Source organism: Anomalospiza imberbis, chromosome 8 (assembly GCF_031753505.1).
Source record: "Anomalospiza imberbis isolate Cuckoo-Finch-1a 21T00152 chromosome 8, ASM3175350v1, whole genome shotgun sequence".
Classification (NCBI taxonomy): Eukaryota; Metazoa; Chordata; class Aves; order Passeriformes; family Viduidae; genus Anomalospiza; species Anomalospiza imberbis.
The window spans coordinates 33,742,252-33,759,978 of record NC_089688.1 but is presented as its reverse complement, the minus strand read 5'-3'; the positions used below and the strand labels follow the sequence as shown (position 1 = coordinate 33,759,978).

General features: G+C 40.6%; 1 long non-coding RNA gene across 4 annotated transcripts; it reads right to left on the bottom strand.

Annotated features, from left to right (window-relative positions):
- Window positions 1–7,149: 7,149 nt before the first annotated feature.
- On the bottom strand, window positions 7,150–17,554 carry LOC137478451 (uncharacterized). 4 transcript variants are annotated; one of them, XR_011001574.1, is made up of 4 exons: window positions 17,390–17,554; window positions 12,029–12,301; window positions 11,004–11,110; window positions 7,150–8,387 (listed from the first exon to the last, which is right to left on the bottom strand). It is a non-coding gene; the product is annotated as an uncharacterized lncRNA (long non-coding RNA). The 4 variants fall into 4 exon arrangements; XR_011001571.1 differs by lacking the exon at window positions 17,390–17,554 and adding an exon at window positions 16,890–17,332; XR_011001573.1 differs by lacking the exon at window positions 17,390–17,554 and adding an exon at window positions 15,936–16,627 and having other exon boundaries at window positions 7,150–8,700.
- Between the last annotated feature and the right edge of the window lie 173 nt (window positions 17,555–17,727).

Genomic DNA, 17,727 nt, shown 5'->3' with positions numbered 1-17,727 from the left:
AGCAAGCTGGATGTGCAATTCTTTGTTCCAGTCAGAGATTTTCCAACTGGTTTTTCCCTGAACAAGAAGGAATCGAGTCAGGGTTTGGTCAAAGAAGAATATTTCCTGCCACTGTCAGCAAAAAAAAAGAGAGTTTTAGACTGTTACCGGGCTGTTGACACAAAAATACCTGAAATAAGTGGAGCAGGCACTAAAGCTGGCATGCACACTCAGTGGGAGCAACGGGGCTGGAGACGAGGAGAAACATTTTCCGCAAAGAAGCCGGAGCTGACACATCCGCTGCTCGCTGCCTGATGGGCTCCAGCTCAGGGGTTTGATGTCTGCAGCTCCCACCACTGTCCATTAGACAGGCGCCCACACCAGGGATGCTGCAGCCACAAGTGACACTAATGTGCTCCACTGCTGACACTGGGGAACCCGCAGGAAAATGTGTTCATCCCCTGGCTGCTCCACGGTTAAAAAGGGAACCAGTCTGGCAAAACGGACTGAGGGAGTCTGCATCCCCAATGCTTCATCTGTCCCCGTTCTCGTGCCTTGTGAATGCTGAAATTTCTGAATATCCCAAGGGAAAAAATAACCCGCATTATTTTTAAAGTGTGTCCTGAAAAGTATTTGTGTCCTGAAAAGTGTTTCCGTCCGTAGCTTGAATTCCAATTGGTTTAGGCAAAGCCAAACTGCTTCTTCACAAAATGAACCTGTGAGCAGGCTGTGGCAAATTCATGGCATTTATTTTCTACTACTTAAATTCATAAGTTGGGCTTGCTAATTTACACAATTATTGAGATTTCCTTCAGTCATAAATGCTCAGTTGCCATGGGATATGAAGTAAGAGCAGAAGACAACCATTTTCATTCATGAACTTTTCTAATACTCTAAAACTCTTCTGTACTCTTTGTTATTTTAGTTTTGGATATATTTGAGCTTAAGAAGGTTAGAGATTAACTTTCACATGCTTCTACTTTTCTAATTACAGAGGTAATTATCAAATTCCTAACTCAGTAGCAGGAAGTTCCATAGTACACAAGGATATTTATATAAATATATTTTAAAAAATCTCTATGCACCTAATTGAAATAATTTGGTGAAATGATTATCAGAAATAATGTGAATAACAGAACAAAAGCTGTTCTGTAATGACTTTTTTCTTAAGGAGACTTCACAATTTTTTAAAGTGTTATACAATTTATTTCATACCTGTTGTTCCATATGCTACAGCTTTGGACAGATGAGTGTGTGGGATTTGAAAGAATGTGGTGGAAATGCACATCACAGCACTGGCAGGACAGTGGGTCCATGCTTTGAACCTTGTCGTATTTACCCAGCTCGTGGATCTTAACTCCAAAATTGAATTAGTTCAAAATTCCCCAACCAAAGTTCCTCAGAGTTTAATGATGTAGGAATCTAGCTAAGGAACCTATCTGGGATTTTTTTAATAGTTGGTATTGACCAGTCATTTTGAACTGTTTGTTTTGAAAAGGACATGCTATTTATTTTTTCTTTCCATTTAAATATCAAAAAGAAAGGATCTTGCTCTAGTTCCAAACAATAATCCATACAATGAATAACCACTCGGTGGCATAACAAATTTCCTCACTTAAATGAAGAAATATTACCATCTCTTGAGATTAAGTAGCCGCAAAATCTACCTCCAGACCCATCAGTCTCAAAAAATCCTACCAAGTCATTATAGCACCAGTAGTAAATAAAATTTAGCCTGTGTATTTTTTTCCATATGCATTCACTGAATGAAGTGCAGCTGTTTTAGCTGTTGCATAAGAAATGCACCTTATTTTCTTTGCACTGAAGGTTTTCACTGTGCAGCATCCTGAGTTTCACCCCTTAAAAACCACTAAATCCCATAAGTGATCCCATGATGTTGTTTAGCACAGTAAGATTATTTTCAATGAAGCAGCAAGTAGGAGCACTTGGAAATGCAGGAGTCCTGCCAGGTTGGGAGAGGAACCCAAAAACTTGACTTTTGTGCATTTTACAGGAAAAAAGAGAAGGAAAAAAAATAGAGGGAAAAGCCCAAAATTGTGTTAATTTAAAGACACATTAGAAATAATTCTGTATTCTCATGAAGTCTGTTTATAGCTACAAACCACGTGGAAATCTTCAGGAAAATGCCCCTTTACTACTTCCTCATTGACCTGCTCTTGGATAACATTCACTCTGCTCCTTGAATCCTGACATCTTCTGGGGGAGTCCAGTTGCAAGGATCTTCCCATTCCTCATGGAAATTTATCCACATTCCAGATCACCCTTGGAAGAAGGAGAAGGCTTCCTGGTCCTGACTGCCCTGTTGGACCTTGCTGGTGATTTAAGACAGGTAAAGTGTCAATTAAACCTTTCAAAATCAAAACAGCACAACTGGCCAGGGCTTAGCAGCCTAGAAATTTTATCACTCACCTCCAGAGGATCTTGGCTGAACTTCCAGCCTGTTGCCCATCACAAAACTATCTGTGACATCTCTGGATGAGGGAAATCTTTGAACCTTAAAAAGCTCTCACAAGTCATTTGAAGAATATTTAATAACAACATTCTTTGGTTGCTATTTGAGTGAAATAGCCAAAAAAATGCTGAATTTCTCAGTGGAACATGACCCAACCTTTTTCCACTCATGGCTTCATGTGGTTTGTTCCTCTTTCATTTTAATTCTTTGCATTTCTGTGGTTCAGACCCAACTAAAAAGAATCTTCATCCTGTGGTATTCCCTAAGTTCCCAATTCTATATTTATGAGAATTCAGCAAGGTGATGGTTTCAGGCTGGGTCTGCAGTGGGTCTCAACCCACTTCACTAAATTATTTGTGGTAAATCTGAGTCTTCTTATCTAAACAATGCTCCTTAATTTTTTGAGATAAATATAATGTCATAGTAGAAGGGATGGAATTTGGTTGTCACGTGCATTATGTGACCAGACTGTCTGGCAGAGGATGGGATACTCCTGTTTTCAGGAGCTTTGCCCACTCTCACTTCTCATAGCCAAAAGGACAATGTTTGTGCATCTATTAAAGCTCAGCATGAAGACCTCTGGTAACACCTGTTAAATAAAATTATTGCCACTGGCTCCCACCACAAGTTTTGACCAAAAAATTTTCTGTCTTCAAGACTTATTCCTAAATTTTTCCTTCCAAACTGTTTCATATGAGTTTGCTTCACTTGGATTTTTTGTTGCCGTTGTTTGGTTGTTTTTTATTTGGTTTATTTTTTGGTGGACCATCTCTACACTTCTTTTCTCTTCATCCAAATGAACTCAATTTCTGCTTTTACCTTCTCCCTTTGTCCTCTGTCTCAATGAATACCCTTCCAGTGACAATTTACCAGCATGTCTTGCAGGTTTTTTAACATCCTCTCTGAAGGCTCCATATTTAAGCCCACTGCCACTTGGTTTGGTCACTGAGCTCAATAATCTTTAATATACCTTTTTTTTTTTTTTTTTTTTTTTAGTTATTTCAGAGAAAGAATAGACTCAAAAATATGTCTTTAAAAAAATCTCACAGCATTCATGCATAGGCTTCATGCCTCCCCAGAATATATTCCTGGTTCCTCATGTACAGAAATGCTGCCTAAAATTGAAGGGTGATTGTTCATATTTAAAGAATTATCAAGAGCAGTGTCACTAATAGTGCCTTGACACAGAAAATAGCAAAACCTAATTCAATCTGGTGAAAACTTTGCTGATTGGAAAACAAAGAAATTTATCACTTCCCTCCCTGATTACATAAAGTCATTATAAATAAAAGGAGAGCCAGGAGAGAAAAATCAAGTGCTGAATCATGAAAAGAGTCAGCAGATCAAGGTCTTTCTTCTAAAAAATCTTTAGCAGGGAAAAGAAGAAACAGTAGATATTATTTCCAATTATCTCTCAAATTGGAACAGAGAAAGGAAAATAAAAAAATACACACACACACAAAAAAAAAAAATCCCTGACTTGGTGCTACTGGAGTTTGTAGCTGGAAGGAAAGTCCTTGCTTATATTGAAGTAAAGTTCTGAAAATAAGCAAAGAACAGATTTATTGATTTTTGGTGAAGTCTGGGTGTAAAAAAGAGAAAGAATAAAGAAGTGCTCTTTGCCCGCTATGTCCAAATGACATCCCCAGTGGCCTTCTTAATGGTGGGGGAGGGGAGGGGGCAGGTGCCTACCCCGGCACACGGCCACAACTGCCCTTAGGCAAGGGCTAATGGTATTGGCTGAGCCTGCTCTAAGCCTCTCTTTTCTAATAGCCAACTTTCTCTGTGCGAGAAGACAGACAGATATTGATTGGTCCAAATGCCCTTGAGTTGACAACATCTGAAATGAAAATCCACAAGGCTAGCACAAACTTTCTGCAAGTTCAATTCCTTGGAATCTGATTAGGAGGCTGGCCGGCACGAGCGTTTTCGTGGAAAAGGTCTCTTTTTGTCGCTGCCTCCACACGTGTAATTAGCGGCGTGGCCGTGGCTCCGGCAGGTCCATGGCACAAATGGCAATTTTGGGAAGCAGGTTAAGGATAGCAGGGGTTTGATTTAGGAAACAAAGCCAGCTCAGCCCGTTGTGAAGTTTAACAACGAATTCACAAAGACACGGGTGCCATTTCTCAGCTCTGAGCATTAATTAGGTATAGATTAATGAAATACTTATTCTCTTTTAATCTTCTTCCAAAAGTTGTAGATAAAGTGATAGAATTTAAAGAGTCCACCTTTCAGGGAAGTTACTTCATCCAGACTGAAGTTCTAAGTCCCAGAAAGTCCAGGTTTATTTTCTAATGACTTTGTTTTCCAGAATTAAAATACTGGAGTTACAGTTTACAAATGTTACAGATGAGGAATGCAGAAGGCTGGAGGAGTGTATTTGTACCTTATTAAGGATTCTTTTTTTATTCTACAAATTCCTCCTAAATCAATACATTGACTACTGTATAAAGCTTAAATAAAGCATTATTAAAGTGGAAGCAGTGTTCCTGTCCTACTGGGTTATTTAGAAGCATAAAAGATACACTCGTAAGAATCAGGATCATGCCAGGTAAAGTACAGCTGGAATACACATTAAATTTATTCAGTCATTGATTTGTAATGTTGATCCTCCATGGCTTCATGTTTCTTTTCTCATTAATCTTAGTTAACCCTCTCAAAACAATGCCAACGTTGGCGTTTGATGTATTGAAGATCCAACCTGCAGAGGATGCTGCTTTCTGGACTGTGATCCCTGCCATCAGTGGGGATAAAGCCACAGAACCAGAGAATGTTATTTGCTTGATTTTGTGTTAAATATGAAAAAGAGAAGGTTTTTTCTCAGATGAAGAAGGAAACAAAGAAAGAAGATACACAGTTCCATCCCCCATGGTTGGAACGAGGTGATCTTTAAGGTCCTTTCCAGCCCAAACCATTCTAAGATTCTGTGCTGACCTAAGATAGGAAATGTGAATGTTTTGGCTGCAGAGAATTGATAGATCTGCTGGAGGTGTCCTGTGGGGCAAGGAGCAAAATGCTGTGGTGTTTCCACTAACAAACACTCAGCTCAGGAGAAAGTCACTGCAGAGGAAGGCAAAGCACTGCAAAGAATCCTATTTTAGAAATTAAGATCTTTGCCTCTAAAGCCAATAACTATTTTCGTTGGAGACTCTACTTACTAAGGCATTTCCATTTTCTATCTGCCCCTCCCTCCCTACCCACCAGATAAAGGTGTTTTTGTAGAGAGGCTGGCTGAAGAGGAGGGGCAGGAGAGGTCATTTTTGGAGAAACCAGCAGCAAATACACACAAGTATGCAGAGACTCAGGAGCCTGGGGCGTTTGCCATCCTGCTGGAGGTGATGCCTGTCAATAAAGCCCAGTCCATTCCTCTGTGGGATGAACTGGGCTTAATCCATCATTCCTCTGGACTTGATGCTGCCTGTGCAGCACCTGCACTCTGGTGGTTACCAGCCACTTCTGAAAGTTTTGCCCGGTCTCCTTTTGGCATAATACGGATAACAACAATTTTTTTATTTTATGTCATGACAGAGGATGTCAAATGTCAGATGTTTAGAATAAATGGCCACTTCTATCCCATCTCTTGCTGCAAAACTGTAACTGGATCGTAATCCTTCCTGAGGATGCCAGTGGTCTTCTTATGGAACAGCTCCATGGACTTGGACTTTAGCATCCAGCTTACCTTAAAATCCATCTATATTTTAATTACCAGGCCAATACCTTTCCATCTGACTTTTTTAACAAGCTTAGAATTGTAATGATACATTATCAATACAGGCCAAAAATAGACAGACAGAGAGATAGATAGATAGATAGATAGATAGATAGATAGATCCCAAACTACAATTTCCCCTGAAATTATTTACTGCCTGCAGGAGATCAAGACTGGGATGAAGAACGACCACCCCTTTTCATATCCAGAGAAGTTACACCCAGCATCAAGGGGGTGATGATTTAGCTGAAGACAGACTCTTGGGCAAACATTAGCAGCAAATGTGAGTCTTGTTTGTGGTAAATCCATCCCTTGAAACTATTTCTTTCTTCAGCACCAAATAGTCTTTCTAATATTTTGTCTTTTCAAATAGCTGTGATAATATTAAAACCATGCTTCACGGCAAACAGCATTTCTGGGATTTTCCTAAGAGATGTGGCTTCGGATAAGAAAGTGCAATTGAGTTAAAGCAGTAGGAGAGCCTGGAGTCAGTGGGGTTTGTTGTGATCCGTTGACCACTTCCCAGTAGGCATCTCTGCAGTCACTGAGAATTACTAAACACCATTTCAAGGAATATAGGTAATTCAGTCAACCAAAAAACCAAACAAAATAAGCCCAGCATAAAATACATTTTAAAAAACCCTACTGGCATGTGAAAAGCAGGAATCTGTCGAGCTTGCTTTGAATCATTCCCGGTGTACTTAGCTAAGGAAAAATCAGACGGATGAAATTTCTCAGTGTGCACTAAGATTGGAAAATAAATATTTCTGCTAGCACAGAAATGTTTCTGAGATAGAGAAATGACAAAGCTGGCTTTTTTTATTTGTCTCAATGCTTAGAAAGTGTCACATCTTTTACCCAAATATGATACAACAATTTAGGCAGTAAATAAGAATAAAGTAATAGCAATAATCAGAAAAATTAAAACTGAAGAATTTCCATGCTGCCAGAGAGAAGCGTGGCACAATTATCCTATACCAAACCTGGCTCTCTGTGGCCAGGATTTCTGCCATATTTTCCTATAATTTTTAATGAGGAACTGAAGCTGATAACAGCCAGGACAAACAGCTGAGGAGCTCTCCGTACAGCTGCCCCAATTCTCAGCCTTTTCACTCAGAGCCCCTGACTTATCATCAAAAAAAAAAATCTGTAAAAAAATCCTCAGCTGGACTTTACAACCACTGCTGTCAAGTAAATATTTATCTATATATTTGTCCCTCCAGATGTTGGAGTTTACTGAAATACCTGTGCATGCAAAGTGGTAGGAAGAGGTTCTGTCTGTATTTTATCATTATTGCACTTCTAAGACAATACCCTGGCTCCCTCTCTAAAGAATGATAGGATGGGCAGGCTGGAGTAGCTGCAGGGGATCCTACGCCTGTTGCCTGCCAAAGCTGCTTACTACTTAACAACTGATCAACTGGCCCCCAAGGCAACAGCTTAACAAGCCCCAGTAGAAGTGGACTCAAGATTTCTTCCTCAGCAAAGAAAATGAAACCATTTACCAGGTATGACCAATATCCAGAAATCAAGGGGAGCAGCACCAGCAACACTTTATCTCCCCAGCTCTTCAGAAATAGCCAGGTGTTTTTAGGCTAGAGTCCTAAAGTTGAGCAAGGTTTAATAATATTAAACTAAGAGAGGGGAATGGGGTCCAGGGTTGCTTGGCAGGTTGGTTGTGCCTCGCACAGCTCCTGCATTCCACTCTGCCAGGGAGGAGGGATGCTCGTGGGTGCTCTGGGGCAGTGCTGTGCCCTATGTGAGTGTGAAGGAGAGACAGAGAGAGATTCAGGACTGAGCTGCAGCAATTCCTCTGGGGTGAGCTGTGGCAGCTGTTTACCAGCACAAAGCAATTCTGTGCCGCACTTTCGCGGAGGAAATGAGGAATCCTGGACTCGGCTGAAACTACAGGGGGGATTTTAGGAGAGCAGAATTTAATTACCCAAGCTGGAATTTGGCCAGGACACCAGGGCTCACACCTCTGCTCTTGTGAAAAGTGCCAAGAGGTCTTTAATAGTAACAAACAGTCAAGATTTGGGGTTAGGGTTTCACCTGAACGCCTCTGCCTTCAGTAACACTTTGTTCCTTACCAGTGTTATCAAAAATTTATCCAAAAGTCATCAGAATTGCAGTGGGGTTACCATGAAGAAAAGCTTTTCTTATGAAGTTTCTGTTTATCTCAGAATCATCCAGAAAAAGCCACCTCATAACACGTCTTCAGGTCTGCTGCAGGAAATGAAAGGAATATTTGCCATGCTTAGGTGGGGTAGACCAGGGAGATTTCCCCTAATACATCCAGATTAGCTGAATCAGCTCCATAACCTCCCAAAAGCCTGACACATTTCCTAAAGCATCCATACTCCAATTCTTCCATCCCACAAGTCACCAATCATCTCCTTGTGAGATTTTTTTTTTTTAAGCAGTATTTCAAAAGGAAGCGTGAAGCTGGAGGGAGGGTTGGCATTTTCCAATTTGTTTCCATGACCTGCTTTTTTTATAGTCTTAATCCTGCAGCCATCAGGAGAGGTGTGAAGAAAACCTGCAAGGACAAACCTCATTTGAAAATTGGAACGACCTGTTGACAACTGCCCTTCCTGCATACGGATTTAAGAGCACAAGTTGCTGGGTGTATTTAGTGGGGGTTTACTTGGGTGACTGGGGGAATGTTCTCCAAATTTCTTCTTGTTTTCCCTGCTGCCATTTCTCCCTCAGCCGTATTCCCCAAATTAAACTTGCAGCTTTTTGAATGTTGTCTTATTCATGCCTCCAACTGTAGATCATTATTCCCCTTCTCCCTCTATGAATATCCTAAAGAACTCCACAATAATGAGGTTGCAGATTGCTGAAACTCCCCTGTATTATGTTTACCAGGGTCACATCATTTCCTTTTGTTTTCTACTTGTAACAGGCTGGTTTTGCTTGGATTGCATTCTTCCCTGTGCCTCTGCCTTGTCCCTCTGAAGAAGAACTCAAACTTTTTTGCGGTGACCAGGTTACTGTTATTAATGAACAGGATATCAACTTTGGAAGTCTATTAAACATCCAACCATTTGCAAAAGCTTGGAAAAAGCTTAGTTTCAAAAACCATGTCTTGCTCTTAAATGTTTGTGATGAGAACTGAAAGGGTGAGAGACCTCAAGAAGAGGATATTGAATAATTTTGAGGTTTGGAAGAGCTGTTTGAGACCTTCAGAGGGTTTTATCAGGAACCTGGTCTAGTGGAAGATGTCCCTGCCCATGGAAGGGGTTGGAACAAGGTGATCTCTAAGGCCCCTTCTGACCCAAGCCATGCCATTCCCAGAATCACATTCAACACACGAAGAAAAGATTACATCCCGTACATAAAATCATCAAATGGCAGAATGGTTTAGTTTGGAAGGGACCTTCAAGCCCTTCTAGTCCCACCCCTTGCCTTAGGCAGGGACACCTTGCCCTAGACCAGCTTGCCAGGTACACACCGTAACCTGAGTGCAAGAGAAAGAAACAAAACAGAGCAGATCCACTCAACAAAAAAATATAAACAAAAACTTCCACTCGAAATTCCAGGCATGACTGCTCTTGTGCTGCTGCCACAGTATGTGAAATGTGAGCTCCAGGTCTGCCAGCACCAAGAGGATTTCAATATCACAAGCCCTAATGATTTCTATTGCCTCATTGCAGCATCCTCTGAAAGAAAACACAGCCCTGGATCAATGCAGTCATTGACTGACTCGGTGTATGGATAAGTGATGCACATTAATACAGCCTGCATTGAACTGGAGTGGCCCTCAGAATTACAACTAAAGGTAAAACAATGCAGTCTTCCCTTTAACCTGAGCAAGAGCTGCATTGACTTTTCCAGCTCTGTTTTCCAGCAGGCCCTGCCAGCTCTGTTGCAAGGCAGCCTGGCCAGCCCCCGAGCACCTCTGCTCAAAACAGGGAGCAGCGTTAGGTGAACCAAGCCTTAAACACAGCCCAGCAGACAGCTGCACCATTTAAAAGCACTTTGCACTCTAAAACATCTCTGCAGAGCTCACTGATCTATAGGTGCTTCATATATTCCCTTAAAAATCTCACTGGAGATTGTGAAAGATCAGAATCGATATCCTCATTTGATAGATGAGCAACCAGATTAAACAGCAAACCAAAGGCTGCACAACTTTTTGTACCACGTGGTCCTAAACTTGAATCCTATTCCAGGGCTGGGATGGATATAGGATTTTCTCCTGAGCTATAAAACTCCTCTTTCTCTCCACCACACTGAACTTGCCTGTAGCACAGAACTGTTCTGCAACTGTACAGCTTCCTTTTCTTCTCATCTTTTTTTTAGAACTGACCCAGTATCACCTCTGGAACATGGAAACTCAGCCAGACAATCAAGTCCTGCTTTCTGACACAGCAGAGCAAGGGGATTAGAGAATAACACTCAGGCTGTGCAATTAAATTATAGATGCTGTCCATGCCATGCCCCATTCCATGTGCTGTGGGAGGGATCTGGTGCAGCTGAGGCCCCACATGTTCCACACTTCATTTCCAGGGAAAAGTGACCAGGAGGAGGAAATCCCAAGGCTCAATAAAATTAACACTGGAATTCACTAGTGCCCAGAGGCCAATGGCAACCCACAGGGCTTGGATGGATCCCTAGGAAGAAATAATTCATCCAGCCAGGATAATTATCCAGAATAAACAAATGGAGCCCCAAAAATATTTTTTAAATAAATGAAGCCATACATACCTACCTTCCAAATGTCCATCTTCAACTTTCATTAGTTCAGTGTTTGGTCCCACTTTTTTACACAAAAACAAAGCAAAACCTAACTGTCATCCAGAGGATTATTATAAAGAGAAATATGAGGAAACTTACAGAGTTTAAGCTTTCAAGATGCAGATTTTCAGAAAATTGTGCTTCAGTGCAATTAAGTTGCATTTTTGGATGTTGATTTGGTACATTTCAACAGAGAAACTTTCTGTCTAATGAACTGAGAGAGCAAATTAGCAGGGTGAGATCAAATGTGGTTACCCATGATACAAATAGTAAAACATTTACTGTTGCAGAATTTCTTATTTGGTGTATTTATCACCTATATTTGTTGCTGATGCCATTTGGAAAATAATTCATAGGTAAATCTAAGTAGGGTTAAACTTTAGATATTAAAAAATGCTTCTGAGTAATTGAGTAAAAAGAAACCTTTTTTTTTCCCCTTTTCCTTGGTTTTCTAACACAGAAAACTGGTCAATCATGACTTGTTTCTACCACTCAGTTGACTCAGCATGGACTGATTCAAACTTAAAGCTGAAAGACCTTTTTTTTGATGCCACAAAAAGTCTACCAATTTTAAGCAAATAATATAAGATGCAAGAGCGAGTTAGAAAAAATAAAACCTCTTTCCTTGTGCGAAATTTGTTAACATAGAGTCCTGACAAGTCTTTGGGGAGTCCTGTTTTCATGTAGGTACTGTGAGCCAGAGATTCATCAAGTAACACAATACACACAGTACAAACTTCAGCTCCATTATTCTTTCTAAGGAATGCTGAGAAATAATTTATCATGATCTCAGCTCTAAAAGCTTTTATTTCTTAAAAAATGTCTCCTCACATCCTTTAATTTTTTACTTGATGTCATTTCAGAGGTTCTCAGTAATCATTTCCTGGTTATTAGCAACTCTCAAGTGAGAGAAAGTGTTATCTACAAGGCTAAAATAGAAGTAAAAACCATACATTTAAAATTAAATATCTATTTTTCATGTTTTCTTCTAAATCTTCCTTCACAATGAAAAGAAACCCCAAATACCTGTTGTTAAACACTCTGGGCAGATGATACATTGAAAACTTTTTGAAGAATTAAAAAAAAAAAAGTTCATGAGTATTTTTATATATAGGACTACCAACATTTTTTTCTTTTCCTGTGCAAGAATTTCACTGAACATCACGGGTCAATCAAGTGTTTCAGTCTCTGGAGAAAGTAGAAGAAATCACTTGAAAATGGCTGGAAAAAAATCTTGGTTCCAGAAGGAGTTTTGAAAAGGTGGACTCAAGGTCAGCAAAGTGCTAAACGCTGTTCCCGACTCCCGCGATCCCTCGGCGATCCCGCTCCTGCAGAAGTTGATTGGAACAAGCCAGGCTCCAGGATGCCTTGTCATTGACCACAGTGTGCCGGCTGGACTTGTTAAAAAAAGGGATATTTTAGGGGAAGCCAAAGCACTCTTGTTTGCACAGGCTGGAAGAGGAAGAACAGATGCTCGATGCCTAAAAAGTTGTAAATACATTTTCTGTGATTTAAGTCATAAAGATGCATCAACACATAATTTTTTTAATCATTCCCAATTTCCCTTGGAGAGCTGAAGAGCTGGGCAACTTTTCTGTCTAACTGGAGGAAATAGAAGCCTTTATATTATAAAACAATTTAAAAACAGGAAATAACCATAGAACAAAAGCATTTCTGAGTTGGGTTAGTCCAATTTTGTTATGAATTAAGCACAATGATCAAATTACTGAATGCTGGAGGTGACTTTTCTGTCAAGAAAATAAATACAATTATTGACCTGAATCCCAATAAAATGACAGTCTCATGTTCCAACTGATCATTTTTATATTAAGAAAAAGTTTGTGCAGGTAGAATTGATTATAAAAGAGAAAAGCTCTTGGGATCCCCTGCACAGAAATTAAGCTCCACAAGCTCCTTGGAAAGCTGAACAAACTGTCCAAGCTTGGGAGGCTTTGTGCAGGATGAGGATGCTGGGAAAAAGGGAAAAGAGGATTTTTAGGTTTTGAAAAATATCTTCCAAAAGATCAGGTCTCTTTTTAAAGCACCTGTTGGATTCCTTAGCTAGAAAGATGTTAATTTTCACTTTTTTTACCTCTATGAATATATTTATTAATTTGATATATTCAGAACTAGTTCAGAATATTTTAGACTGCAGTAGTTGACCTTGCAAATACTTAATTCACTAAAACTCTGATTTTAACACCAACTTACCCTCTTTTTAAATTTCAAGGATTTTTTTTTACTTCTGTAGATGATCAAAGGTGAAATCATGTACATGAGATCGTTTGAAGAGAAGAGATTAAATTTTTAAACTACAGAAACCTAATGTATAATACCATAATTATAATCAGGGATCAATCAAGACATTTATTTTTACATACATTTATTATATCTTTTCTAGAACTACACTGTAGTTTTCAACAATAATTTCAGAATTTTTGTCTCTAAAAGTTTCAAGCAAAGTTCCAAAACATATTAAGAGTAAGAAACACAAGAAAATTAGTATTTGACCAAAATTTATCCTGCACAAATAAATTTATGGTTTAATTAATTGTAGTCACTAAGATTTGCCACATTAACATGCACAAACTGATACAAATTTAGGGATTCTAAACCCTAAATTCTGAATTCTCCAAAAGGAGTTCTACAAGGACCAACAACCCCTGAGGAGCTGCATCAAAGTGTGAACATTCATGTGCTGATGAAAAGTCAACGCTAACCTATCCAACAACCTAAGATGAGTAGGTTTAATGGCTGGACTTGATGATCTTGGAGGTCTGTTCCATCCTAAACGATACTGTGATTCTAAGAATGAGAGTTAATTAAGCTCATTTATACCTATGTAGAACTGAACAAAATTAAATGTGAGCATTTTAGGATTGTAGGGAAAAAAAAAAAAAAGAAACATTGCGTTTGTCCAAACCAAATATGAGACAACTTATTTAGGATTTTACAGATATATTAAAATGTTTCTAATTCAGAATTTTACAAACATATGAAAGTGTTCAAGGGTTGAGCTAAGGTTGCAGATACCACATTGCCTTGAGAACTTCTCTCAGTGAAGATTTGAGCAGAAGCTGCTCCTAAGAGCTCGTATTTGTTTTCTTCTAGGACAATACACACACACTGGTAGAAAGGTGTATTCAAATGCAAAATTCACTCCAGGCTGATAGTTCTGATCTCCTTTAATCTTCCTCTCTTGATTAACAGTAAGGGCTTCTGTGAAGGACAATTGATGTGGTGCAATAGGTCGCCTTCTGGTCTCAACCTTGGCGGAGTAATCAGATACCTGGCAAGCTTAATAGAGGTCACTTAATGCAAAGATTAAAATTAACTGGAAGTCAATAAGGGAATAATAAAGGAAAATGATCACCCTGTTGCTCCTACTTTGTAAAAGTAAACCTCATATTGCAGGCCAGGAGTAAAAAAAAAAAATGGAGTGGCAGGCGATCCAACAGGCCTTCAAAAGCCCTCCAGCAAACAATTTCATGATTTCAGGTACCCTTTAAACTAAGTGGCCAATCACTGTTAAATCCTTTGGTATTCATTGTAATAACACTGATCATGATGAACTCTTTTGGTATTAATGTGGATGTAATATATACGTTTTTAATTATAGAACAAGAAAATCCAATTACCCCTTTGCCTCATCAAAGTTCTTTGCTAGCTGCGACTGTTTAAACATACATTATGAAACATTCAAACTGAGGGAGGTTTTTGTGCAAAGCAAAGGCCAAATCCTGCTGGGTGCTGACCGCTCCTAACTGGCAGGAATTCTGGGAGAAGGTCAGTGAGCCAAGCACCTCCTGCTCTTAGCAGGATCAGGCCTTGATAGAGCATGGAAAAAAAGCAGGGAATGCACTGATCAGCTCTGAGAAGAGCCTTTTTAAAAGGCAGAAAGAATTCCTTTCTACAATGAAGCAGAACCTGCTCTGAACAGTTAAAATGATCATCAGGTGGGTCAAAATTCACTCTGTAGAAGGGGGAGGAATAAATGATGGGATGAGCAAACTGCTTTGGTTTTATTCCATGTGACACAGGCTGAAGTCTCCACGTTCAGTTCCTGTTCTCTGGGAAAACTTTGAATATCGGTTGGATATAGTGTTGAAAATTTAACTATTGGGAGATAGAAGCAGAAGAATTCAAGATCTAGAGGGGAGTCCTTTTTGAGGTGTAATTCTGCTGTAAAAAAAAGTTACCTTCAGAAATGTGTAGTCATGGGGTGTATCAGTCAGGTCCTGTAAGCAGTGGGAGTCAACCTTTCGGGGGATGAGATCAGCCCGTACTCAGTGATGCCACTTCATTCGTTAATCAAAAATAGGGAAGTTTGCTCAAATGCATTTGCTGTTGTCCCTTCCTAGAAATTGGCCAAGCAGACGTTATGTTAAAATACTTCACTTCTTAATTTTGGTTTGGCCACCCTGTCAGTTCAGTGCCATAAAAGCAAAATTTGCCAGAACACTTCCAGGAGAACTTCAGAACCTCGCAAAGAATCCAAACTATTGCAAAGCACTGCTGTTGTAAGGAACCTATAACGTATTTCTCCTATTCCACAAAATCACTCTCAAAACAAAACTTTTATGACACCTCCAGCAGATTAATCTCAGCACAGCTGTCCCAAAAGTGAGCTATAGCAGAGATAGCAAAGCTCAGTGCTTGCACGTAGGAATAGTGTCTGAGTAGGGACCAGGGGAAATACAGACCACTGTGGTATATAAATATACTTAAACAACAAATGCTTTTACAACAAAATGACTCTGTAATCATGTCAGACTGTAATTTGTAAGATATCACTGAACATTTACGAGATAATTGCCCAATTTCTATAGCTCCATTGCTACTACGACCAGTTCATCACAAAAGGAACATTCAGAAAGAACAAAACCAAATATTCACAATGCTTTAATGCTACATGAGGCAGTATAGGATTAATAAAGATATTTTAAATGTATTAAATGTTGCTCTTTCTTTAAAAAATTGCATTATAAAAACCTTTCTTAAACATTATTTGAATAAAGCCTCATTACTCACAGTCCAAAGAAGTTCATTAGGAAAAGATCACTTTGGAAAGCATTCAACTAACTAGCCTTTCTTCTCAGCAGTGAATTACATTAGCTACTTCCTAGTTATTTAAATCTTGAAATAAAAGATGTAAACGCTACAGTGACATCTTAAGATCATTGGTAAGGCAGGTCTTGCATGCACAAAAATGCCCAGCTGGTCCGGAGATAAAACAGATTGATAATTAGTTGCAAAATGTAACATTTCATCAGGAATATTTTGAATAATCCAATTTATCTTTGTCAGATATGCGGCACATATTTTTCCTTTGGAGACTCTTTGTTCTTTAACACAACATTATAATTTCAGCCTCCTAATTAACGCGCTCGTCGGTCGGCCCTGCCTTGATGTCCCGCCGCCGAGCGGGGGCCAGCGGGCCTGTGTGGAGAGAAGGTGGCTGCCCTGAGCCACAGGCCACCAGTGGCTCCCGCTGCTCCCACCACCCTACTGGGGCCCAACTGGTTTGGTACTGGCGAGATCAAAGCCCGCGGCTGCGAGGGAGGAGGGCCTGGCTCTGCCACGCCAGCGGGGCCCGCGGAGCAGCTGGGATTGCTCAGCGCTCTCCAACAGGCTCCCAGAGCCTCAGCCTCCTAATTAACTGCTGGAAAACCGTCCTGGCCACGATCACGGCCCGGTGGTGTGGGGGTCCCACAGCTGCTCTCCTGCCTTTGCCGCGCTCGGCCGTGGGTGGGTGGGTGAGGGATGGCCGGCGTTGCCGGGCGGTGGAGAGCGGCCTGAGGGGCACCGGAGGGTGTGAGCACTCCTGGCAGTGCTCCTGGTGCCATCTCCACTGGTTGGCTTGAGGCAGATCCAGCCTCATGTGTTGGCATCACCTCTCTGGTAATGTCACAAGAGGGTTACCAGTGTTTGGAACCCTTTCTGTGACCTGGTTCTGCGTTTGCACAGCTCGGAGAAGCTCCTCACCACTTGTGGTGGGAACGGTGATGCTCCTCACAGGAGCACAGCACCTTCCACACCTCCAGCAGGATGGGGCAGAGCTGAGGTAAAACCAGCTGGAACCTCCAGGAACCTCCTACCCCTCCTTCACTGGTTCCTCTGCCTGAGGGAGGGGTGCCATGCCACAAACACCAGTGCAGAGTCCACCCTGAGCCCACTGCAACCCCAGTTAAATAAATCCCTGCTGTCTTTCACAGGTCCAAACTTCAGCCCTGACATAACCCAGGGTATTTTTTAAGGAAACACTTCTTCCAGACACAACCAGCGTGGAGGTCAGGCTTACTTCAGTGGTACCAAAGATTTGCTTTTGCAGTTCTTGGGACAATCCTGCCCAGCACAGCCTCATTCCCCAGCCCAGATCTGCACATGCTGCCCCATCAAAAAACAGCTTAAAACACAAGGAAGTTTCCAGCCACATTATAACAAAGTGATTGTCTCAGAAGCAATAAAATAACCAAACATCTCACCTGGCAGAGAGAAGGCTGCAAGGTTTTCCATCGGCTTTTGTAATAAAACATTAGCTTTTTGTAATTCCTCCTCTGTCTCGGGATTTAACTCCTCACTGACGTTGAGGAAGGAGGTGCAAAAGTGCCCCTGGGTCAGCCTGGCTGTGCCTGGGCTGACCAAGCATTTGTGACCTGCAACAGCAACAATTTGTCCCCACCCCAGGTGCTTTAGACGTTCATCACCCTGTTGGCTTTACCTCATTCACTTCGTTCAATAGGTGCTTCTTCACGTGCAGTGCTTTGACTTTTCAAATTTCAGCTGAAGTTTAGGAATATGAAATAATTTGGAGAGCTAGATT